Source organism: Manacus candei, unplaced genomic scaffold (assembly GCF_025592945.1).
Source record: "Manacus candei isolate 608988 ecotype Guabito, Panama unplaced genomic scaffold, ASM2559294v1 h1tg000003l, whole genome shotgun sequence".
NCBI classification, from domain to species: Eukaryota; Metazoa; Chordata; class Aves; order Passeriformes; family Pipridae; genus Manacus; species Manacus candei.
The window spans coordinates 16,115,383-16,142,113 of NW_026138051.1; the positions used below are offsets into that span (position 1 = coordinate 16,115,383).

At 40.5% G+C, this 26,731-nt stretch overlaps 1 long non-coding RNA gene across 2 annotated transcripts; it reads left to right on the forward strand.

The window, feature by feature from the left end:
• Positions 1-8,528: 8,528 nt before the first annotated feature.
• LOC127470860 (uncharacterized) lies at positions 8,529-25,858 on the forward strand. Of its 2 annotated transcripts, none has more exons than XR_007904431.1 (5): positions 8,529-8,664; positions 9,329-9,449; positions 15,188-15,270; positions 21,425-21,552; positions 23,922-25,858. It is a non-coding gene; the product is annotated as an uncharacterized LOC127470860 (long non-coding RNA). The 2 variants fall into 2 exon arrangements; XR_007904432.1 differs by having other exon boundaries at positions 9,360-9,449.
• The last annotated feature ends 873 nt before the right edge of the window (positions 25,859-26,731 follow it).

Consider the following 26,731-nt stretch of genomic DNA (forward strand, 5'->3'; position numbering starts at 1 on the left):
GAAAAATGAGTTGCAGTGGGTTTTTTTGCATATCATCACCCTTTTTTGTTCATTGCTAAAATGTCACAGAGTACTTGTACTGAAAGGAAACACTGAGTTACATGATGAAGTGACTTTTAGTGTGTCTCCTCTTGAAACAGGAGTTTCCTCCAGTAGGGTTCTTGAGGTTCTAAACTAGCTGTTCATTAGATATTATGCAATTTAATTTTCATATGAAAAAAACAGATCTTAATTATATTTCCAGTCTAAGGGGCTCCAAGGTGAAGCTTGCCCGTAAAGAGTGGCTTGGGTTTTATTTCAATTTTATTTTGGCTAAAATTACTATTTTATTTAAATGTCCTTTCACACCAGAAAATGCAGACACATGTGGGGGAAGGAATCTGGCTTTAAGATACCGCTGAAAACTCCAGAAGATATATTTAGTCCTTTGTGTCTGAGTTAAAGTGAGGAGGCTTAGAACTGCTATTTCTTTCTAAACTCAGCTTCAATTTTGGCAATTTTGGCTCTGGAGCAGCGTTGAAGTTGGAGCTTCATAAGTAAAGAACCGAGTAATTAAAAATGAAGCAGCAAAACTTCTCCTGACTAGGGCTGCTTCCTCAGCAGTAGAACTCAAACACTTTGCTCACCTCCAGCACTTGTGTCAGCAGCCAAATTGAAAGTATTTTTTGTCACCTGCACTGCTGTCAGCAGAAAAAAAAAAAAAAAAAGGAAAGTAGGGGAACATAATTTCAGCGCTAACATAAGTATCAGAATGATTTACCTGTCTGTTCTGCTTCACTTTCATCTCAGCTTTCAGGGCTTCATTCATCAATCTTTTATTTACACACGCATATCTCATTTTTACACAATTCTGCCTCCCTGACCAGATGGCTGCGCTGGCTGCTCCCTGTTCATCAAAGGCAGGGAGAAAACACACGGATGCCTCGTGTCAGCTGGGCAGGATGGGGGGAGCTCTGCTTTTCAGCAGCAATCCTGTAAGTATTCGCATAATGAAAAAGAGCACTTGGACGGTTCAGGAAAAAAACTGAATATACTCGGGTTTTTAAAGGCATTACTGGCTTTTATCTGGCTGAAAATACTGTCTCTCGGTCTGGGCACCAGTTTGTTCCATCACACGTGGCCATTTCAGTGGCAGTTTAGCAGGATTAATATTAAAGTTGGTCAAAAGAAGAAAGGTACATCTTAAATAAAATGAAAAAGGCTTTTTTTTTTTTAATTCACTAATATTCATTTGAATAGCATATACAAGTGCTGTAGTAGTTCAATTTATAATTCACTTCTAGGACCCATTTTGTCTCGATACAGTTCTGATTTTAGCACAAGCTCAGTGACTTTGTTTCCTGTGAACTTCTCTTGAAACATGTGGGACCTTTTAGGAAAAAGCTTGTTCTATTCTTAAAATGCTTTCAAATCTTACTCTAACTTTTAGCAAGTTGTTCTTGTCTAATTTCACATCCTGTCTTGTCTGCAATATTTCTGACAATATTTTGTTCCCTCCTTAGCTTCACACCTGAGCTCAGCCTATGGAATTTAGCTTTAGTGGGATCCAGTCATTTTCCCACCTTGTTCAAAATTTAATAGACTCACTAGAAATAAATATTAGTAATTATGTTTCTGATTTTTCTGAGTCCCATCATCATAAGTTACATATTTCCCAAGTGTTTATTTGCTCTTTTTTGACCAGACTCAGTTCCTAGTTTTTATTTGATAAGCAGAATTTGTGAGAATTGCTTATAGACAGGTTAACTTTGGTAACCCCAGGCAAGGAATGGAAAAGAAAAGGTTTACAGGGAATTCCAGTCCTTTTGGCAGTCAGTATTGTGTTATGGATGTATTATGGATTAGATTATTAGATGAATTTTATATCATTCCTCAAAATTAATGTTCATAAAGGTATTTTTACAGATGTAATATGTATTTTAGGTGCTAGCTGTGCTCTAACACAACAAATGATCAGAGCATTATGAGCAGAACGTGTGTAAAATGGGTTTAGAGCCAGTATTTGCCAACAATGGCAAATACACTTTGAAAGGCAGCATTTCTGTCAGGGTGGAAAAATGTAATGTCTTTAATATTCTTATCAATAACGTAACATAAATATTGCACTACCACTGAGGACATTTGCCACTGGCAAAGTGATTGTGGCCTAATGAGCACTGGCAGGGGCAGGGCCATTGTGCACAGGAATACAGTGGGAATGGGGAACACTGGCCATTCCAAGGAACCTGGTAATGCTGCTGCAGCCAAATGTGTTCCTGGACAGGCAAAACAGGGTCTGACTGCAGCAGAGACACAGTGCCCAGGCAGGGAGGGACTCTGCAAGGGCTCTAAAAATAATGGGTGTAAATGACTCAGCAGAACCTGCCAGCAAATGCTGTGTAATGTAGGAGAAGTTTAACAACAATATAAAAATAGCCCTGTGCCCTGATGGGGCCAGGGGGCTTTCACTTTGGGTTCTGCAGTGTGTTGTTATTAATTCTAGTATTTAAATTGTAAACAGTGCTGGAGAACTTAGGGGATGTAGAGAAGAGCTTCAGGTGGGAGTTAGGCTGGAGAAACAGCAGCACACCCAGAAAAGAACTTAATAGGATAACTGTCAGTGTTGAAATAACTTCATTGGATCAGGGTTTGTTTGCTAAAGCCCCTTTAGCACACACACAGAAAGGACCAGAACTTCAAGCAAAGTAATCTCATAACTGAGGACTGTGCACAAGCAACCAGAGAAAGTGATGGCTTTGCTTTCTCAAAAAAGTCCTCAAAACCTGAATTTTGCCTCACTGTAAGGCAGGTGAGCCCAGGCAAGGCATGTTACAAATTGCTGGGATTTAAGGCTGAAATTCTGTGACTATGATCTGGAAATCAGAACAGCTCAATTAAAATGAATTCCCGCTCTTTAAGTTAAAAAATACATGGTACTTTTTGGATATTGTCACTGTGATGGCAGATGTGTGTTTGAATTCACTGGTTCATTTACTGCAGAGTAAAAAGAACAGAGCCCCCAACCAGTGGGGTCTCAGGACAAAGTGGAGGAGCTGAAGGGAAAGTGCCCAAACTATTTGCTGGAGTGATTTAATCTCTTTTACAACAACCTACAAAACTGTTTTTACTTAGACTGGGGAAGAGCTGATGGACATAAAAGAAGCTGAGCAGCACTGACAGAGATTTTGTGTTAAATGAGAACCAGGAGTCACTGAAGTGAAGCTAAACTGAAGCACAGCCCTCCCCTCTCCTTTTTGTCTTTCCGCTGAGATCACCTCCAGAATCTCTGCTGAAACTGCAGTGTAAGAAAAATATGCATTTACATCATTTATTGGTTTAGTATTTTTAGAAGTTTTATATCTACTGTGGAAAATGACTTTTGGCTCTGAGGACTGTTGGTCATTTTATATTGGACCATTTAATACGTATTTCCAGAGGAAAAAAATTCAAATGCTGAAATGTTGTCAGACCTGAAGTTGGAAACATAAAAAATTATGGCTCAGGGTTGAAACTCAGAGAGAAATACAAAGTTCTCTGAATGTGAAACAATGGGGGGATAGGGATTGCAGTTGGCCAGGGTCAGAGTTATGCCATTTTCCTTGCAAGTTGTCCATACTCTTGATCTTTTTGAATGAAAACATAATACTACAGAACTCAAGGTGCTTAGTTTGCCTTTTCTGTACAAGCACTTTAAAGTTCAAAATTCAAAACAAACCCAGTGACTGCAGCTCTAGTTGTAAATAGTCACAAGATCTGTCTTTGACATTTATTTTAACTACACCTGTTGTTGCACGGTATTTCCATGGGAGGAATGTTAAAAATTAATCTGTTAAAGAAAAACCAAAACCAACCAAACCACGAGTTTCTCGCGAATTTGTGTCGGAGAATCGAATTTTTCTTTCCTATTTCTGCCAGAACTGCATCGTAGTCGTGACACGTTGAACTTTGAGTGGAGGGGCAAGAATTTCGAACACTTTAAAAGGCTTTTTCTCCCCCGCAGAGATGTAACAGGCTGTTTTAGGGTCCTCCACTGCTCGCAGGGAACACTGCCATCTGCAGAGAGAAGGGAGCGAACAGCTGAAATTCCGAGTTGCCGGAGTGACAGGGGACACATCTTCCCGGGGCAGCCTAATGGACCCTGGGGACAGCAGGACATCACTTACAGCCAGCAGGACAGCCGTGATTTCCGTGATGGAGTGTCCTCAGCGGGCACCTCGGGGGCCAGGGAGGGTGCATGTGAACAATAACTATCCTTCTGAGGCTCTCAGCTGCCCCGGGAATGAATATGAGCCCGTGCAGCATAGAAATGAGGAACTTCAATTTCTGCTGAATCATTTTTCTCTGTCTTGGAAGAGAATAGCCATGACAGATGCCCTGCAGGGGAAGAACAGGAGCTTCTGGAGTTCCATGCATATCAACAAGTTTCCAAGCTGCTATCCCTCCATCTTTATTGTGATATAAAAGCTATCAAAATCCAAATACCTCCTCTCCCACCTCCCTTCAGCATTATGGGCCTTAATCCACAGCATCATTTGTTAGTTTGATAGTGTTTTTGCAATGCTGCTGTTGGCACAGCACATTGTGGGGTGATGGACACTTGGAAACCTCATAAACAGGGCTCATATCCCCACTGGGGGAAAGAAAACTCCACCAGGAGGTTGTGACCTGCCCAAAATCGAGGAGATTTAGGTGTCTTGGGTGTCAGAGGGTGGCTCAGTCCACGGATTTACCACTGCACAACCCATCAGACGAAGAGTTTTCGACTTCAGGGAAAAAAACATTGAAGTAAAATGGTGTGTGGGAGGGAAAACTAAGTGACTGTTGGGGATGGTGGCTGTAACTCAGGTCTGACCATCAGGACAGACGTGTTCATACTTCTCTGGAACTGTCAGCCCGGTGTTATTGCCGTGCCCACTGGCCACTTGCAAAGAGAAATGTTTGAGAGACAGAAAACAGAAAATGAAGATGCCCCTTCTCAAGTGAGACCCTGCAAGTTATGAAGGTCACTTCTGCCTTGGCTCAGATATAGTGTTACTTCCAAAAGCATTTTGGAAAGCCAGGAAAGCCATAAGGAGGCAGTGAAAGGATGGGCAGGATGGGGCAGGTTCCTTGCAAGGAGGGACTGAAGAGACCAGAACTTTGCAGCTTCCCAAGAACCACGTTAGGACGAGCTGGCAGCAGGACTGGGCATCACCAGGGGGGTTTCTAACCAAAAAAATTAGCCTGAGGAGATGTAGGATTTTTGATTTTGGGAAAAGATCTAAAACCTTCCTAAAAGTGAATTGGTACAGTTGCAGATATTGGCAATTTTTAGGGACTTGTAGTTGCATGTTCTTATTAATAAGATCCTTGTTTCATGTGCTGCCTGTTGGCAATGCATTTCATGGATTAATTAGTTTTAAGAAGAGTGGGTGTTTTTAGCTTTAAATATACTTCTGTTTTCTGCCTCTGTTATGAGAGTAAACAATTTACCTTCTTAAATGTTTGCTATTTTATCTATCACATCTTCTTTTGCTCATGTCTACTAAAGAAAAATGTCCTATTTTTCACTCATATTTTTTCATAGTTTTGCTCATTTTTGTTCCTCTTTTCTAGAGCCCTTTGATCTGTTCTGTGCATTTTTTTTGAAGGAGTGTGATCAGAATTGAAGACAACAATCAAGGGAGGAAGCTGTTTCACTCATTTATAAGATAGATTCATAGTAACATACCTTCTGCTAGCAAAATAAACTTGCTTGACTGAAGAAAATCCTTAAAATTCCTGAGACTGCTCTGTAAGCACTTGATTTAATGTTCTTGGTAATTTATGACAATGAATTTGCATAAACTTCCCCCTTACACTTCTGCTTTTTCTTAGCTGCTCAATATCTGTTTAGATGAGGATTTTCCAGGGCTGTAAAGGACTTTATGGAGCCTTTCTCCCACTGAGTTTTAAACTCCACTAGACTTCTTTGAACACCCCATTCTTTTTAAAAGCCATTTTTCTGCATATCTCTGTATGTTTAAAGAGTTCTTTAAATTTGAAAGAAATAATGTAAATAGCTGTTTCTTTTAAGGATTCATTCGCAGTTTGGGCTCCTGTTTATACGTGTGGATGTGTATTTTAACTCCATTCCATTATTTTAAATGGAAGAATTTCTTTTAGCTGTAATATTGAAGACTGTGAACATGGAGTGTGCAAGGATGGTTGTCGTGTCTGGAAGAGTTACCAAAACCCTCTAAGAGAAGACAGGAGATTTTTCACACTTATTCATTTTATAACTTACTGTCACAGAGGTTCATGAAAACAACTTCACACAGAGATCAAACTCAGACAGTGGTGATGACCCAGAACCTTGTGGGTTGGGGGGCCCTGTCCCTCGGCCAAGGGGTCCCTCCCTTCCTATTCCCACCACAATTACGACCTACAAATTTTGTCATTCTAATTCAGGTGTCAGGAAAACGTATTTCCACGTTCCTGCTGTGTTTTACACCGCAGTATATTTTTAATCTCCTCCTCACCAAAGGCAGACTCAAGGTGCTGCATCTCCAGACAGGAACTCCCAGCTTTTCCTCTTCTTCTTCACTGGACAATGAGATTCCTCAGCAATGCTCATCCCTTTGGCTCATCTGGATGGGAAAGAACTAGGAAATCTCCCAAAATATCGTGTCCAAGTGACCTGGCAGAAGCAAATCCAAAGGGTTTGTGATTCAATCCCCAGCCCAGTTAGGGATGCAAGACTGCTCCTCATTTCTGCAGGCAGTTGCCATGACTATGGATGTGCATTGGATAATTGCAGGCACAAATGACTGCTGGCATTTGCACACACATTTATCCAATTAGGGTGTGCAATCAAAGCCATTTCATGCACAAATTAGCTGCACAATTGTGTATGCCTCCTGCACATGTAATTGTGTGCCTAATTGGTCTGAAAGTCCTGTTCACAATGTGTGTCTTGATTTTATTGTAATACGGCGTAAAAAACAGGTTTATTTGCAGAAATGCTGATTTTGCATAATGGTGGCATTTAGAAATAACTCCAAATTCTCTTTGTGGATTTCACAAAACCAACATTTCTCTGTGGGCTACCTGTAGGCAACGTGAGCTCACGTTCCACAAATTATTGACAGTTGAAAATGTAACTTGCTTTGAGATTTGATAATTACAGCTTTCATAAATCCCATAAATATTCTGTCCTTTACATAGAAATAGGGGCACAGAATTGCACTATTTTTGTTCCTTGTATGCTACATATAACATTACAAAGCAATACTTTATTATGAATTCTTGCATGCAAACATTGTTAAAAACATTGCCATGGTTTTATATTAAAAGAAAATGTATTAAGCAATATATTTAGCTCATATAAGCATGAAAACCCTATAGAAATCTGGAATCAGTGAATTCATAATTTCATTTGATGTAATTATTCCACATTTGATCATGTGCTCAGATCAGGACTTTATTAAAAGTGAGTTTATTTGGTTTATAATCATATTTACTGAGGTCAGTTGTTTTAATCTCGATTATAGCAAGGAAATCAAAAGCTTAAGAAGGAAGCCCTATTTTTCTTCTTTTCCCTAATTTCTTCTTTTCTTTGAAGTGTCATCAAAAAGGTAAGTTTTGACCAGGCTGTGTAAAGGAAGCAGCTAAAGTAGAGAAACTTCCTGAACATCTATAATGGATATCTGTTTATAAATCATTTATTTGCCAAAGTTTGTCGTGGCTTTTAGTATTTCAGATAATGGGGTACAGTATTTTTTGTGCTTTCTCATCTTGCCTACTGAGAGGCTGGTGTGGGAGAAGAGATTACAGATTGTGCCTCAGAAAAAACAACAACAGAGATATTGCCTGTCTTTGAATTCCCCTGGATTAGTTTTTAACTGTTTTTTTGTTTTTTAATCTGGTAGTCCTAAAAGCTGGCTTTCCAAAACTAGCCCCAAAAACTTGCTTTTCCAACTAGAAGAGCTCTTTGTTAATCACAGTACCAAGGAGGGGTGACAGGTCAAGAACATGCCATCAAACTGCCTTTCCTGTGGGGCTGCTCAGGTGCCCCCTCAGCATCTGGACCAACAGGTCAAGGTTTCCTTCTGAAAAATTAACCAAAATTTAGGCCACAGAATATCAAAAAAGGTCTCTGTCACCATATGGGTCACAAGTAGTAAGTTCATTGTACATGTGAACCCTCTGTCTCCATGGAAAAGCTTAGTAGTAAAGGGAAATCCTTGGTACAGTTCTTAAAATCAAGAAATTTATGGATATCCTACTAAAAACTAGTCACAAGTAGTAAGTTCATTGTACAAGTGAACCCTCTGCCTCCATGGAAAAGCTTAGTAGTAAAGGGAAATCCTTGGCACAGGTCTTAAAATCAAGAAATTTATGGATATCCTACTAAAAACTAGTTGGGCCAGACACAAAAAATGCTGAAAATGACTAACAAGTTGAGCTTTTAACTTCTCCTGGGCCACACCTCAATCCTAAAGTATTCTCACTCTGTAATCCCACTGCTTGCAGCATTTACTTAAAGTTTAGTTGCTGAAATTCTGTTCTCATTCGCTTTTTTTAAAAAGAAAAAACATAAAGCAGGAATCCTTCCAGTCATCCAGAGATGGAGTTTTGCTTATTTGGAGCAGAAAATTACGACAAGAGCTGCCTCTATCACTGCTGATGGTGTTTCTTTAAATGAGTCATCTCCTATCCCTGAAGGTACAGCACAAATCCTATTTCTTTTTGCTTGGTTTTCAGAATTCTTGGGGGAATGCTTAGCACAGCAAAGCCAGCCTGCTTGCACGTGTATTTTAGTTCCATGCCTGCCTTTGACCAAACTCTGTCCTTTTGTAACCCCCTGGTTGCAGGATAACTGAAGGATCACAGGTACTGCAGCTGACCAAAGTGAGAGTTAAATAAAAATAATAAAAATCTCATCTTAAAAAAAAAAAAAAAGAACCCTGCACATGTAGCACTTACACATTTCCAAGGCTGGTTTTTGACAGACAATGAGGTAACATGTGCCTCCAAAATAGAAAGCCTGCACTTATCTAAGCTCATGCCCAAGACTGTGATTCCAAAATAAATTCAAAATAAAATAACTTCTAAACACTTAAACCCTAACCATACTATCTCAAAAAAGAGAAAGCTTGCACTGACACCAAATAATAATTGTAGTACTTATTACAGGTAGCTGCAGGAGTTTTTGTTAGAGTATCAAATCAACGGGGGGGCAGAGTCATACTTTTGGTATTTATAAAATTTTTCCTTTTTTGTGTTTGAATTGTAAGATAAGAAGTCATTTCAAGTGTGAAAAATTATGAGAATTGCAGAAAAGACTAATAATTAATTTGTACCATGGTTGCTGATTAATCTCTTACAGTTTGGTCCTTTACTGCATGACCTTCCTGCAGATTGTTGGATCGTGCCTTACCCTTTTGGGAATGCAACTACATCAGGGGTTTTTACAGCCAGGCCTGACTTGCACGGGAGGCAAAGCACAGGTACAGCCAAGGAAAGTCAAATTCCAACTGATCTCAAATTTGGTTTGGGAAAGACATCCAGGATGTGGGGATGTTTTATACAGAATTTATTTTAAATTAGCTTTGGTGGTGAGTTTCTGCTCCAGCTGAACCAAGGGGCAGATATCCCATGGACTTAGAAGGGGGAATTGGATAAAATGGTTGGTATATGGAGAAGTGATTGAAAGTAAATGCAGGATGATTATTCAGTGTTTCACTTAAAAAGCAGTTAATTGTCATCGTGATGCTTTAGAAGAAGTAAAAGGCAGTACTTGTTCACCAAAGCTGGAGCTTTTAGTATGAGAAAAGAGCACAGTCTGACTGGTTCCTTATACTTTTTCCTTAAGGATTGGCTCCTGGACCATAAAGACAAGATGCTCAGGTGAGTGCAGGTGCAGTTCTGAGTGCAGTGTGGCAGCTCTCTGATGCCCTTATTTGATCAGTTAGGACAGTTCTGGAGCTTAATTCTTGGAGCTCGGAATATAATGTGTTATCCCGGGTGCATTTCTACTTCCAGCTTTGATCCAGCCCTACTCCAGCAGCATTTTTTCAGGAAAGCACCAGCAGAGAGAGCTGTTCTCTCACTTTCCTACCAGCGGCCACTCTGACGTCACTCCGAAAATCAGGTTTTCCCCAGGATTTGAGCCATCTCTGGCTCCAACAGCTCTTACAGCACTTTAAACGCTTGGTGTCTAAAACAGAAGGTGAAATAGTGTTGTAAATGTCCAAGAGACTCAGCATAGCCTCCGGGACTGAATGTGAATTTGTCCATTCAGGCACTTGGAAGGTTTTGTACCATTCATTCAAAGGCAGACAATTCTGGTTCTGTAAATTCAAATAATCCCACCAGGGCTGACTCTAAGGCATATATTTTAATGGAAGTGATTTTGGCGTGTTTTATGGATTTTGTGTGTCTGGAAAAAAGTGATTGTTGTGATTATTTTTAAATTTACTTTTCAAGGTTAGATTAATTGTTAAAACATGATTCCAAGTTCTGGCCTCCTTGTGGTTTCTTAGGGCTGGTTTCTGTGCACTCATACAAGTCAGGATGTACTGAGCTGCATCTCCTTCCCCTCCTTATTAATGTCCTTTGCTGCTTCCTCATTCTTTCATTGTCCCAGGAATCCAGTGCATTCCTTTCCCCCTATCCTGCCCACACTCTGTTTTCTCTTACAGCCTTCCTGCATTAATCTGAACGTGGTTTTCTCTTTTGGACACTCCTTTTTTCAGGGCCCAAGTTTCCTTCTCTCTCACCTGTCCCTGCCCTCGGTGCCTTTGGGGCCATTTGCTCCGTGTATTTCCCACACAGAAGGACTCTCAATTTGATATATTTTGAGATATTCTCTTATCACCCACTTATCACCATATTCAGACCCATGTTCCTCTTCCCCTCCCCTTGCCATATTTCCCGACAACAGCTTTGCTTCTGTTGAAACAGCATCACATGTTGAAAGGTGTGTGGTCTCAATCCCAACAAAAACATGGGGACAGAGGCAAGTCCCCCTGATCCAAATGTTCCCAGAAAACCTGCCACAGTTTGTGATGAGCCAAACATTGACACAGAGCTGGTGGTGGCAGTGGAAGTGCCTGCACAGCCCCAGCTGGATGAGGCTTGTTCCGTCAGGGGATGGAAATCGGTTTTGCCGCATCAGACATAGGGATTCCTTCCCAGCTCCTTCCAAAAGGGTTCTCACCCAACCTCCCACTCACCTCCTTTGTAAAATGGGGGAACAATTCCTGCTGCCTTCGTGTGGGTTTGCTCAGCAATGGGGTGTTTGAAGCCCGGGCTCTTGGCTCCTGTCCCACAGCACCTGTTCCTCTGTGACGGGGCTGTTTGTCCCTGTCCCTGCCACGCCGGTCACGCACCCCTTCCCAGCTGGCAGCCATATGGCACACTCACTCCTGGGTTGGGCCTTTGATTAGCTGTTTTTCTTTCAATTAGATGGAGATTGCCAGATTGGAAACAGAAGCACGAGGAGTGGCCTTTGGTGGAAGGAAGGCGAGGGCTGGAGGAGCTGGGAAGGGAGTGGTGCCAGGGGATGGGAAACGGGCACAAAATGTGGGACCAGGCAGTAAAACCTCTGACAACAGCGTGGAATTACACACCCACAATCAGTTCTAAAATGGGATTGTATAAATCAGCAAACTATTACCTTTGGTTTGCTTTACCAGAAGACAGAAACAAACTCTTTGTTAACCTTGTTTGTTCTTCACCCTGTGAGTTGTTTTATGTGCAAATTGCAGTGGGACATTCATTTTCGTGTGTCTGTTCTTTCCTGTATGGAATCACAGAATCCCAGGCTGGTTTGGGTTGGAAGGGATCCTACAGATCATGTCCTTCCACCCCCTGCCATGGGCAGGGACACGTTCCACTAGTCCAGGGTACTCAGGGCCCCATCCAGCCTGACCCTGAACACAGAGATATTTAGGACACGTGGTCCTGTTAATTTGGGGGTATGAAAGTATTATTGGTACATTGATACAGTTTATCTCCATAGATTTGTAACAAATAATGTAAAACTGGTATTTTTTTCCAGTCTTTGTCACATATTTAATTTAATTCTTGCTGTGTTGTTTTCAGTATGGGGGTATTAATAAGTGCAGATAACTGAAGCAAACTTCTATCACTTTTCCCAAGAGAAAATAGTTTAGATTAAAGTATTTTGCAGCATGGACAGCATAAAAAAATGTGCAACTTTGACTTAAACAGTAGAACATACCGAGAGGCACATTTAGAGAACTGTCTAGTGCTTGCTGGTTTTTTTTTTACCATTAATATTAGTAAAAACCCACAATCAGTCATGCTAAGAGTGAATTCTTCCTGCTTTAGAATGAACATTGCATTATTTTGACTTTAAAACCAGTAGAGGAATGCTCATAGTGCTGGTTGCTGGCAGGTGAACATAGAATATTAAAGACCAGGACTGTATTTTCATAGAATTTTCATGAGCAGTTATTTAATTTAGGATTGTAGTTATCGTGTCTACTCCTATCAAGCCGTGTCATTGCATTTAACAGATACACCTTTAGACACAATTTATATTTGCATCTAGAAAGAAAATGTCATTAGGGAAAATAATTTCAGATCAGCCACTTTTGCATGTCTTGCTGGCACATAAATGGAATTTGGCTGGTATGGAAAGTCTGGTAATATACAGAGCAGCATCAAAGTTGGAATTCAAAATCCACCCCCTAGAATTTAGCAAGGCTTAAATGATGGAAACTAAACTGCTGGGGGTTGTCTAGTGTGTGGTACAGTAAATTTATTTTTAATTTCTGTGGTAGTTCTATGGAATCTAAAAAATGGTTGATTTCTTATGGGAGAAGTTACCAAGAACTGAGTTTTAACTATGTCCTTGATAAATGGGATTTTTTGTGGCCCTTCATTTCAGAAGCTGTAGTGAGGACTTCACAGTGATGTCAAATTATGAACAAGTGAGCTCATGAACAAATCCCCCCTGCCCAGCTGGTAAGGGGAGGCTTCTCGATCTCACAGTTTGGTTAAGGAGGAAAAATATCTTGAATTTGAGTGTAGCATCCTAGAAAGGTTCTGAGGGACAGCAAAATCATAAAATCTGCATGGAATAAGCAGATTGAACCATTCAGCTTGAGACAAGTCGCTGTTCTTCCATTCCTGTGGCTGGGCCTGTGCAGTGAATTGCTTCAGGTGGAATTATCCTGAAGTCTCACTTCAAGAAGGCAAATTCATAACCTGGCTAAGAGTGATCACTGGGCCAAAAAACTCTGCACAGTTCAAAACACTAAAGAAAGAGACGTTAAACACGTCCCTGAGATCAGATGTGTGAGAACTCTGGAACCCCAGGCTCTGGCACATGTTTGTTCCACATGTCTGTCAGCTCAGAATGTGGTTTTTATGCCATGTCAGTAGGACATGTCATTTAAGTGTTGATTTCGGGGGAATAAACATTTGAAAGTGAACAGGCTTGCTACTTGCAAAGTATGTTTGAATGGCAGCTGTTCTGTTTTCCTAAATTTCAACAGGAAAACTGGCTTGAAGTGTTCAGGAGCTAAATCTGTCAGCTTTCTGATACAAAGGAAATTTTGCAGGGCTGGAGCACTGACAGAAGTGGGGGTGGAAGCACAGTGGCAGAACAAAAATCAGAAACAAATACAGCTTTACTTTACATTCTTGCCATATTTCAGAACCCAAGGCAGGGGTACTTTAAGGCCACTGCTAGTAAAAAATATTTTTTAAAGGGCTGTGGGAGTGTGTTATTTGCCTTCCCCAGCACATTCAGGAGCAGTCAGAGCCAGGGCAGAGCTGGGATGTGAGGCAGAGGCAGCACAGCTGGGGCTGTGCATCCTCAGGGGGAACCCCCCTGCATCCTGCACTTGTCATGAGTTTATTGCTCTTGGGAATAAATGATAATGATGATGAGCCCCTTACCAGGCTCAAACTCTCAGTATCTGGTGCAGGGTTAGAAATTAATAATGCTTTGGGTATCACGTCTTTGTTTCTGCAACTGCTGCTAATGAAAGCTCTCCGTGTGCAGGTTTTATTTAAATCCTCCTTTTCTTTTGATCTCGCTGTCAGCATTTGAAGTTGACTGATATTTATCACTGTGTGCTCACTGCCTGCCCTGCTTTCCCTGGTCCATACCCCATGGCCCTCTTGCTTAATGCTGAACTGGCAAAGATGCTGCCAAGCATCAGACAGGCTGATGAAGGCTGACTAATGACTTAGGCTGGGTTCTGATCCTGAAGCTTTGGCCATTTTGGCTGAGGTGTTTTCGTGTTTTGATTTGCTCTGCAAGAGGTAAGGGGTGTTACAGCCAAAAAAACCTCTTAGTGTGGAGCAGATACTGAGTCAGCTTAGCTAGGCTGAGCTTAATGTTTGGGGAGCATTCGGTGATCCATCCTGGAGGCCTGGAGCCAGTCAAATAAGTAGTTCAATTCATGGTTTACAGTGCATTTCTCCCTCTCGTGGGTTATTCATGTGAAAAGTGGCCATATTTTACTGCCAGTACCATTTGAAAAGGAATAGTGCTCGTTTCAGTATAAATGAGAGCAAAGTGTTACCATAAGACAAATTTGTGACGAGTGTTCTTCTGTTGGTACAGATGGCATCTGTGTATTTTTATCACTATAAATCACTCACAGTTGGGAGTCATACTTAGTCCAATATCTTGCTTTATGTTTATTGACATAATCACAGTTTTAGAGACGATATTAATCAGTTCTTGGGAAACATTTGGATTGGTAGATGAAAAAACATATTTATTTTGAGAAAGCAAATGTTGCAATTAATTTCCACATATTTATACATTTGTGAATAATAAACAAACTATATTGCAAAGCAGTGAATTGGTACATTGAAATATTGATTTGTAAGCCTTGTTTTTCTCATACAATATGCAAGTGAATGATAGAATAGGACTTCTCTAGTACCAGGAAATGCACTGGGGAGAGTTACCTACATTTAAATGCAAACTGTATTTTTTCATGAGTTTGTCTGACTTGTACTATAGCATGCACATAAAATGGACTATGAATGCCTGTAAATGATGCTGGAAATGTTCCACATCACAACAGGAATGGGCTGTGGGCTGTGCTCCCCTGTGCTCTGTGTCTTTGCAGAATGGTAAAGAGGGAGCAGGTTCACTCCAAGCTTTGCAAACGAAGCCTGAAGGAAAACAAAAAGAATAATTTCTCCATTCTCTCAAATGAAGAACATTTAATTTGTCCCCTGCTTTCCATAGGCTGTGTGAGGAAAGTGGGCCTGCGTATCCAACAGATGTGAAGTGATACCAACTGGTTGTATAACCTCTGTGACCTGACCAAGGTAAACTACTTCTTACTCACCCACTATTTTTTTCATAATTAATGCAGTTTTCATTTTCTGAACCTCAGCAATTACCCAGTTGAATTCACTTTTAGAGACTGGTATTCAAACTATGAAATACTTAAATTCAGCTAAGATGTAGCCAGATAATTTTGCACCAGTAACACTCATTGAAAACCAGAAGAAAATGTGTGTTTCTATAGGCAGACACACCCAACCTAACCAGTTTCAAATTTGTACACACTTGCATTGGCAAATTGAAGCTTGCTTTGCTCAACTGAAGCATGAGTCATAAAGATATCAAAGAAAATAACATCCAAAATTCCACCTGAAGAGTAACACATAATTATAAAATTGGTTCACTCAAAGCAACAGCCTTCTTCATAAGCAGAATTATCTTCAATGACCTTCTATCTAAATGTGCCTTCACAAAGGGCAGCACTCACTGTCCCTGTGCATGGGAACCCTCTGAGCAGAATAATTCCAAAAAGCAAGGATAGCTTTGGCACTGCTGGTGTGCAGGAACGTGGGAGATGGGCTTTTGGTTTGTTTGTTGCTCCAGTAGTACATATATCAACTGGAATGTAGTGTTAGTTACTCTGGGTGTACCAGGAGAACAAGACATTTTTAGCTGTGGCATAAAATCTACTCAGAAGGAATTCCCTGTCTTCACTGGATTGGTGAGGGAATGGAACAGGGAAAATTCTTCACCTAATTTTTTCTTGGGGGAGTAATTCCATGAACTCCAGAGCAGTTACTCAGTATTTAGTGCCACGTCCCTGAGGTCACAACTGCCCCCTCGGACCTGAGAACACTCAGAGGACAGTGGTGAGAAGATCAGCACCAGGAGGTTGTGATGGGGAGAAAGGAGTGTTGCAGAAAACAATTTGCCTAAGCTGTTTTATAAATTCGTATTTGCACGTACATACATTTATATTTACATATTTTCACATCATAGGAGAGGGACATCAAAAGTCCCTCAGCTGAAGCCGCTGTGATGAGCTGGATCAGCTTTGCCTGGAGCCTGTTACGTGAGAAGGGATAGTTTACCACTGGGACTTGGAATTCTGCACTTCATAACACAGTGCAGGCAGCAGATAGAAAGGTTTTTACCTTGAATAACCTGGAGTTCATAACAGAACTCGAGAAGAAAGAGCTTCATCCCCTACAAACACATTTTCCTATCAACTGAGAATCTCTGCTGTCTTACCATTCTAATGATGGATCTGTCACACCTACCAGCTGGCACACTCAAATAGGGGGGTTTTCTGTGGGACTGGCTGATAATACTTTACATATTGAGGTGTTGTTAATGTTTAGAATAAATCTGGCTTTATTAAATGTACAGCATTAACCATGCTCATAAACAGAAATTCATGCTATTAAGAGATAATTGGGTGTATTTGTAATTAAGTAACATTCTCTAGTGAAATGACACACGTTATACTTCCTATATTAGTTCAAATGTCATTAATATTAAAATACAAGGCAGACTTCTTTCAAAGTAACACCAGAAAAATTTTCATTTTAAAAAATGAGATGCACGATGGGGTTATTTTCCTGTGCAGCTTTCTGTATCCACAGAGTCTGGAAGGAAGAGCTGGAGCTGTAAGAGCTCAGAATTGAGGTACTACTTTGCAATTCTTCTGGAATTTCTCTGTGGAAAATTAAATGTCAAACGTGTCTGCAATGCCCTCAGAATCACAGTGACCTCAGGAAGGAACTTTTCATTTACTTCCTCCTCCTTCCCCTTTATCAGTCAGTACAAGATACCAGCATTCACTAACTTCTTGTATAATCTTTATTAATGTCATGATGTAATAGCAAACACAAAACCCTATGGGAACTCCATATGAAAATACTGTATAATTATTTCTTGCAGTTGATTAGAAGTGTATAGCAAGATTAAAGAAAAAATATTTAATTCACACATATAAAATATTGCTGGAGTTGCAAACTGGAAATTATCAGATATGAGAAAGCAGAAGCAGTTCCCCCACGTGTGCAGGAATGCCCTGGGTGAGTTGACAAGGCAGATTGTGTAGTTTTTCCACCAAATTTTGTAAGACTGTAAGATCTTTGCCATCTGCACCTCATTTCAGTGGGACCAGCTGTGCTGGTGTTTCTTTGACCACATCCAGTTATAACTGTAAAATTCATCTTTTAGCCTTTTGGATTTCATCTAAAACAAGATTTGTAAAGGAAAAAAAATATAAAATGGCAAACTGCAGCATCAGATCCTGCCCTGCCTGTGCCTCTGCACTTCAGATGCAGTGGCTTTACAAGTCATATTCTGGCTCAGCTCCAGAATAAATTGGAATGAAAATCCAAAAATCCCATCAGAATACCTTTTATCTGAGTTCCTATGGTGTATGTGTAGCAACAGGTTATACAATGGCATGTAAGCAAAAGATTAGATAGTATTGAAGCAAGGTTTTATAAATGTCTCAGACATCACACATGAAAGAGATATTTAATGGATGGGATTAAAAGTATTCATAAGTATTACAATGATTTAAAAATTCTTCTTGATAACTTGCTGCCTTGAATAAAAGAATGCATGAACAGAAAATTACTGGCATGTATTTACAATGTTTATTGAGAAAATAGTTGTTTAGACGTTTGATGTCAAAAAATATAAAATAATTGTGTACGAAATGGTATTAAAGTCTGTGTGCAAAGTACAGCAGAGTAATTCTAATAACTAAACCTTTCTCCTTCTAATAATTAGAACTTTCAACTCCACTCTTCTGTTTAAATAAAATGTTATTTCTATAAAGATTTTTCTCCCTGCAGGTACTAAGACCGTCCTAATCATTTTTCTTGACACAACACTTAGATTAAAACCTATAATGGTCTGTTGTTTGCTAGGATTATAACCAAGTTTTACAGTTCATATTTGTGTACATAGGCTCAGCTGCTGGGGTGGGGTGACTCCGTTGGCAGGTGAGGACCACGGTTGTTCCTACATCTTGTTTGTGGTTTTACACAAGTATTTTCAAATGCAAATGCCTGACATTAACTAATCTTGCCCTAATCTTCAGCCCTAGTGCCTTGACACCCCTGCTGCAGCAGGGAATATTCAGTAGTTTTAAATGTCCTTTTACTGGCTTGGAATATTATATATTTCTTTTCTACAGAAGCTCCAAAGTGCAGCCTGTGTTCATTTAATTCCTCTGGCATTAGCTGCTGAAGAAAGGGAATTTATCAGATGGAATGGTTAATCCGGGGACTGGTTTATGTGTTTGATAATGCAACTTGTTCTGCAGTGGCTGTGGACAGGTTGCAGCTTGCCTATAATTATAGATCATCTAAACACATTACAGCAGGAGTTTCTATAGGCACAGTTCCAGGAACAATCTGGGTTTGTTCTAAATAACAAATATAGCAGCAGTGCAAAGTGTGGGAAACAGCACATCCCATCCAGTGCAAATGCTCCTGCTGCTGGGGCTCCCATTTGGCTGCTGTGCACAGGAGAATAGAGGAAAAAAATTAATTAATTGGGGATTGTTAGGAAGCAGTTGGAAGTAATTGTTTTGCCAAATTAGGGGCCTTGAAGATAAGACCAAGTTCGCAGGAAAATTCCTTCCTGTCACAGTTTGGCAGGAATATGTGGAAGGGAGGTTAATTGGCTGTTCTTTAAAATAATTTTAAAAAGCTTTTTTTTTTTTTTTTTTTTGAGAAAGCACCTCCTTCCTACCAGGCACTGTTCCTGCCCAATTCCTGCTGCAGGTACATCCAAGGGAGGGATGGACACGTGTGAAGAATGTGCAGAAGCATTTTTGGTTGGTGACACGGACCAAGCCGGGAAATTCTTGCGGCTCCTCCTGACTGCATTCCTCTCTTTATCCCGAGAGGGAATTTTCTCCGTGGGAGGGTAGCTCCTGGAATTCAGGCAGTAGCTTTTGTTGCATCTCTGCACTCAAAACTAATGATTTCTTCTAACAATTCTTTTCTGTAACTGTTTTTCTCCTCGTGGAATATGGTTGGAACATAACGGATACCTGGCTTTTCCAAGGGCTCCTCGGAACAGCCTTTCCCAACCAGCAGTAAGGATATCACTGGTGTTTTATGTGCTGGGTGGAAGTGGCTCTCTGAAAAATAAACATACAAAACCTCACAACAAAAGAAATTGGCTTCAAATAACCAGCTATTACATGTGCTGGAAGAATTGGGAAGGTGTGAGGAAAAGATACAAAACCCACAGGAGGGACTGCTGAGGTCCATTGACTCATCCTTTCCTTTTCACCCCAAATACCTCAAAACCTGCACTTTTTGGAGGTTTTGATTGGGTTTGTGGGGTTTTTTTGTTATTGTTGGTTTTGGTTGGTTGGTTTTTTGTTTGATTTTTGTTTGGTTGGGGGGTTTTTTCCCCTTTTTTTTTACGTTTCTGTCGCATTTTTATTGTTTTAAAGTTTTACTCAAAAGGTCTGAGGATAGGTTTAAAACATCCATTCACTGAAGGACAGTTTATAGAATTCCTGTGCTACACAAGTAGTTAATGGATTTATCTAACTCAGCTTCTCAGGTGGGAAAGGAAAGGGGTGTAAAAATCAGAGAATAAAAGTGAAGAATCTTATTCAGGGTCTGCAGCTGCAATAGTATTTATGAGTTGTAGTGAATCAATCATTTGCCCTTACTTGCTCTGCCTCCTGTAATGTGGTGCAAAATGACAATTTTTATTGAATGTGTCCTGACTAAAAAGAGAAAATTATTTCCAATCTTTATAGGGATAACCAAGTGCAATATAATGGCAGAAGATAGTTGTTGTCTCATTTGATGAGTAGGAACCGTGGGATTCTTTGCAAAGTTTCTCTTTAAAGAAAGAAATTTATCAGGAGATGCTCCAAGGAAATATTTTGGACAGTCTTTATGCTCTGGAATGACTTGTCTGTAGCAACTTTTAGAAGCACTGGCCATGGGATCTTGGCTGGTTCTCATGACTTTGGTGATGATGCTTATCGTTCTTATTACTATTATTATTTTTATGTAGCTGATCAAATGTCATAACACTTGGAAATTAGTGTCCTGTTTAATTACAATAGAGGGACAGCTGTTAGGTGTAGTGATGACTGGTCTTTATTTCACTGCCTTTGAAGTTTAACTCCACCCTACAAAGCACCTTCTTCCTGATTTATACCCAGAATTCCCCCTGTAAAATGCTTGCACAAGACTGATGTTTGTTGCCATCGACTCAAAACAACACCAGGGCTACAAACCAAAACTGGTTTGAGTCTGAGCCACCATGAAGTTGCCTCGTCGCTTATCTGTGCCAATGCTTTGGGTAGGATAATTCTGTAATACTCCCATTTCTACTCTGATCTGTAAGGAAAGTTACACAGCCTGGCCTGTGCTTTTCCAGTGTTATCTGACTAGAAACATTTGAATTATGAAACTAAATTACATATGCTTATTTTATTAAAATTAGCCAGATCACTTATGTTCAATACTATATTATTTTGTAATTTTTCTGTATCTTACCTTCATGGTAATTTCTGCCAGCTCACTCACTTTCCCTCTGTGTTGTATTTTGCCCAGTTATTGGCCCAGTGAGCAGTGACAAAGCTACTTCAAATTCAAGAACTTGTTTTCAAAGTTTGCTCATATTTTAGAAATCCCAGAATCAGGAAACTTCCAGAAATTACAGCACAAAACTGATCTCAGTGAGAGAAGTAAGGTGCAGAACATAGAACACAACCCACAATTTGTAAAGTTAAGGAAAAAAGTTGAAGATTCTCAACATTATGTTTTATTGTTTGTCTAAAATTACTACACAGGGTAAAAACTATCCCCATTCCAATGATGCCCTGGGTTTGAGTTGCTGTGTGAGACTGTTACTCGCAGTCTTTGGAGGCAACAAACTTGGTGTTCTGCAACAAATTCTAAATTCTCTCCTGTAACAATTTATAAAAGCAATTATGACACCCTGATGACCCTTATTTTGCAGAGAAGCTGCCCCATCTCTGGAAGTGTCCAAGGCCAGGTTGGACAGGGCTTGTAGAAACCTGGGCTAGTGGAAGGTGTCCCTGCCCATGGCAGGGGGTGGAGTGGGATGAGCTTTAAGGTCCCTTCCAGCCCAAACTGCTCTGTGGTTCTATGAAAGTTCTGAATCTTAAATCTGAACTGAAATGTTGTGTTCTTCCCCATTTTGAAGGCAGAGGTTGGAGTAAAACACTGCTTTGATGCCACGAATGGGCCCCTGCTGGGTTTTGGTAACAAAGGTGGTGGTTCCTGGATTAACAGTCCCATGGAGGTCTCTCCCCACAGGAAGGGAACATCCAGGTAATCAGATAACCTGTCCCCTGCAATCAAACACTCTGTCTGGCCTAAGGGCAGTTTGTAACTTCTTGAGCAAACCCAAACACCTTCCAGGCCAAATGCAAGATTTGGGGATTCTTTTGAGCACTTTTGCAAGCCCTGACTAATTCTAGCTGCATGTGTTTGGTTTGCCCAAAGAGGAGAGCCTGCCAAGACTGATTTCTCTGTCTGGGGCTCTGTCAGGTATTTCTAGAGAGTCTGTTTTGGTCTGGGGTTTTTTTAAGTGGAAATTTCTTTGAGATTATTAAATTTGATGTCTTACAGTCTTTGCGAGAGGAAATGGTGTTTTTCTTTCTGTTTGCCCCAAACAGTTCTAGAAATAATGGTCTTAAATGGCAGCAAGGGAAGTTTAAGACAAACTTGAGGAAAATACTCTGGTGACAACAGTTAAGCTGTGCAATAGATTGTCTACAGAGGTTGTGCTGTTGCCAGAAAGGGATTGACAAACTTTAAGATGCATTTAGGTGTAGCTGATCCTGCCTTGGCACGAGCACACGTGTGACAGGACCTCTCGAGGTCCTTCCACCTTTCATTGTCAGTGAATTAAGAAAAGAAATAAAGCTTGTCTCATTCCTTTTCAGCCTCAGAGAGGCTGTATCAGATTCCTTTCCTTTCCCTGTCACAAGTTATGACCCTGACATGCTTTTAATCTGTTGGTTTCTTGGTTTATCACCTCTTCAGTTTGTGTGGCTGGAGGAGCAGGTTTTGTGACAATCCATGACAGAGACTGTCCTGGTGCTTTGTAGCTCTCTTTCACTTTTCTTCCAAGACTGACAAAGGATTTACAGCATGAATGGAATTATAACGGGCATTCTTACATGCTTGAGATGCCATAGTCATAAAATACACACCAGCAAATGCAAACCACACAGAAATATTGAAGGACAGAGGTGAGATTTGCGTCCTCAAAATCCTGTCTCTCAAAACAGGACACAGGGGGGGAAAAAAACCCACCAAAGTGTTGTCCCTAGGGAGCTATACTGCATTTTTTCCTTGAAATATCTGTCACAGGCAAATTCAGAGTTTGTCCTTTCAACTCTGAAATCCTAATCTGTGAAGCCAGGACAGTTTTTCCAGGTGCAGGGGTGCCTGACTCCCTGGGAGGGGGGAATGGTGGTGAAGCTCATTTGCCAGAGAGCTCTCTCGTGTCCGAAATTCCAGAATGAAATTCTTTGCACGTGTTTATGCATTCAGTGAAATCAGAGGTCTTGGTACTGTGTTTACTGAACAGCTTTTCTGAGATATAAATACCAGCACATTCTGGTGGGTTTCTAACAAACAGAATGGTCTGCTCAGCCCCAATATGGTCCTGTGTTAGAGCAGATTGGATGGTACCCTTCCATGATGGGAAATGCATTTCAATCCCATCCAATGGCAGGGATGGTTTATAAATTTAGAGAGGCTGTGGGTGTAGAGGAGCTGATTGTGTAGCATTATTCCTTACGTGCCTTATATCAAGTTTTGGCTCCTGTCCTGTTCAGTGATTGCACATTAGCATTCTTCTTGATCTTTGGTGCGTGATGCTTCCTGCAGGACTGGTTTGAACTAGTCCTCCTGCTTAAAGAAGATTCTTTCTTCTGCTCCTGTCATTAGAAAAACTTATTATTGATAGTTGATGATTTTCCAGAACTCTTCCCAGTCCCTAAAACTCCAGACTGGATCCTTAGAGGCCAGCCATGTCTCTGGAACAGCGTTGATAGGTGCAGAGATGGATGGATGGACTGATGGAGCATTTAGGAAAGGCTCCTGAGGGTCACCTTCTACTTTGGCCACGGGTAGAAGGTTCTTGTGTGTCTTTCTGGCTGATCAGTTGGGTTGGCAGCTGAGTTGTAATTAAAATAATGAGGCAATTACTAAGTTGAGTTCTAGAAGTGATAGTGGAAATTGCACTGACCACAGAATTAGTAGCTTTTGAGGAACACAGTTCCCTCTCTCCACTCTCACTGTCTGCAAAGCACCTGCCTCTTTCTGCCACACTGAGTTTATTCTAACCCTGTGCTCTCTGGTGTAAAACACTTTCTCTTCCACTTTGAAGCTAATCTTCCTTAGAGACAGAGAAATTGGGCTGCAAGGAATGGGGAAACATCTTTTCTGATGCAGTTAAATGGTGGTGGTGGTCACTGTTGTTAGTATTATTAAGCCAGATTTTTAGCAGTAGCTTTAACATATGATAAGAATAGCTGAGAAGTGAATGGAGCCAGGTATGGCACAAACCATCCCCAAGGACAAACACCTAGTGAATGAAATTTGCCACTTCTTATTTATCCTTCTGTTTTTAACTTAAAAAAAAATTCCAATATGCTTATCTTAAAATAATAAATCTTGTTTTTCAGATGGTGTAAATTAGCATGGAAGACCAATGCAGTGGAAGTAAAATGCCAATTTCCATTGCAAAGGAGGTAAAAATGTCTCAAGTTGATTACCTACAACAGCCTCCCAAGTAAGGACCGTTCTCCTTCTGGGTGTTACCAAATATCTCATGTTGCCTTCAAGATTTTATGCAAACAGGGTAGTCTTAAAACAGCCTCTTTAAAAGTTTTTAAGCCTCTCTTAATTTGCCTTAAAGCCTGAAGCTGTTTATGACTGAAGATCCCAGCCTGTTCTTTGGTCTAACAGCAAGAGGAAGTGGGGAAGTTACCTAATATTGATGATAATTCCAAGATATTTTTATCAATTTGTGTAGGTCAGTGACTGAAGGGACTAAATAGGAGTGCTGCTCCAGCTGCCTTAAGGTCACTTCTTTCAGCACTGTGGACAGAACAAAGGTCTAACACAACCCTTCACTCAAGAGAAGTAGTTTAACTCTTGGTGAGTAAATTGTCTGTGTAACAGATAAATTGAGATGGAAAATGTGTCTTCCTGAGCACTGAAATGTGCTCCAGGCAGAACAGAACTGCAAAGTGCTCCAGAGCCTGCTGCTGTCTGAGCAGTTGGTAGGAAGGGGTTGTGTTATTCCATTGTTTTAGGACAAAAGAAATTGAGTCTTAAAGCAGATTCTTTAGAACTGAACTAATGCAGCAACAGTACATCAGGCAGAGGCTTGTTTTGTGTCTCTGTGTCGGTAAACTTGCTTTTTAGCATGTGAATACCTGAGAAATTATGCAAGTGGAGACTCTTCTTGACAAATATAATAATGCACAAATAAAAATAGCTGTAAAAGAACAGTTATGAGTGAACCAGGTAGCTGAAAGCAGAGCAGGGAAGCTGAAGTGTTACCTGTGTGTGAATAAGGTAATGCAGGAAAACACAATCTGGTGGTGTTTAAATGCATCTTTGTCAAATGGAAAAATGTTTGAGGAAACAGTAAATAATCTGATATAAACATAAAAGCACCAGCTAATTCAGATTGAAGTAACAGCACAAAATGTTGGTACTGTGCCCACGTAGATTCCCAAACCTACATAAATCATCGGCTGTCCCACAACAGGGAACCTCTCCAGAGTGCTGCTGGCTTAGAACACCAACATCCAGGGATGAGGGGAAACTGCTCATTTGTTAAGCTGCTGCAAATGAGGAAAGGGAAGGCAATTAGTGAAAGCCAAGACTCTTTAATCTCTCACTGCTCCATGGACTTTGTTCTTACTCTGTGGCTTTTATATACACTCTGTGTGTCTAGACCTACCTTGGAGGAAGGTGCAAAGTGTAGCTTATTCCTAATAAACAAGTAATGCTCCACATCACCTTATCATGGTCCTCCAGATCACCAAAGGGTGTTTTAAAATGTCATTTACAGCCCAGCTCAATGTGGTTGTCTGATCCAGGAGGAAATTTATGTAGCTGACAGAAGAGTTATCAGATTGAGAGGTTAAAACTAGAAAGGGCTTTGAGTCAGTGACAATACTGCCCAAAATGGTGAGGTGTGTGTTACCCCACATGTACCAACTGATTCCTGAAATGTTGATGGGGGGGAAATCCTGAAGGAGAGAATCTTGCAGGGTGGATGTTTGTGCTTCCCAAAGCTCCTTTCCAACACTGGGTAGGTTCCTGGCTCGGGGCAGTGGCTGGTTTTGCCAGCAGCATTGGACAGGGGGGGCTTTGCTGTGGTACAATTAATTGTTGTATCCTAATTTGGGTAGAGGGGCAAAGCAGACTGGGCAGCTGCTGTGCTTCCAGTGGGTACCAGCAAAGCAAGGGTGAGAATAGACAGTGGAACTGGGTCAAAATAAAAATGCCTTCCTCAAAAAAACCCCAGCAGTCGTGGGTTTAAACTGCAGAGGTTCTAACTGTGAAATTGAAATTAAAATCAAAATACGTATTTAGCTGGAATGGTTTGATTTTGACTTTTTTCCAACTTGAAATGTTAATAGTGGTTATAAAATAGAGTGTAACAGCACATTCTGTCCCAATCAGCACAAGAATCTCACTTTTGGAAGAATAAGTTAAAACTTGTCAGGTGGCTTGTGGGTTTAAAAAAAATCCCAAACACACCACAAATCATACAACACAATCAGGAAACCGAATATTCATGGCTTTACATGAGGCTCCCCTCTGAATTCCTTCTTGTGCTAAAAGGTTTTAAAAGATAACACAAACTTTTATGCTCAAGTAGGTGATAAAAGCCTTAAATGGGAGCTCTCATAACCAAAGCTCCCATTAAAAAGAACTGTTTCATGTTTACTCTGCCAAGTTGCTGATGGTGCATAAAGTTGTTCTCTTAATAATGAGCTGGGTAGAGGAACGCCCAGCACCCAAAAATGTGTTACCTCCTCGGAGATCTGCATTTTAATCAGCTGATGAAACAGATGTGGGAGGATTGTCAGGAGCTCTGGCTCTGAAATCCCAGAGAAGCAACCACAGATCTGGGGGGGGGGAAATTATCCAGTTGGTTTCTTGCTTTCTGTCTGCCCAGTAAGAAACAAATCAGAAATGTAAACTTTCTCAGAAGTGAAAGTCCTAATTTAAGGACTCAAATTGAATATTTTTTTTTAAATTAAATTCTGCACAATGTTTTACTTTAACAAAACAAAAAACTCGGTAAATGCATCTGTAACCTGGAAACTTCTCCGTGTTGCATAAAGACTGCACTCACAGAAAATTGAAATGTCAGGTATAAATTATAGGAATATAGCAAAACTTTGGTCACTCACAGGTAGAGGAACTATGGAAAACCCCTTAAATTTCACGGCAGAAAGATATATGTTAC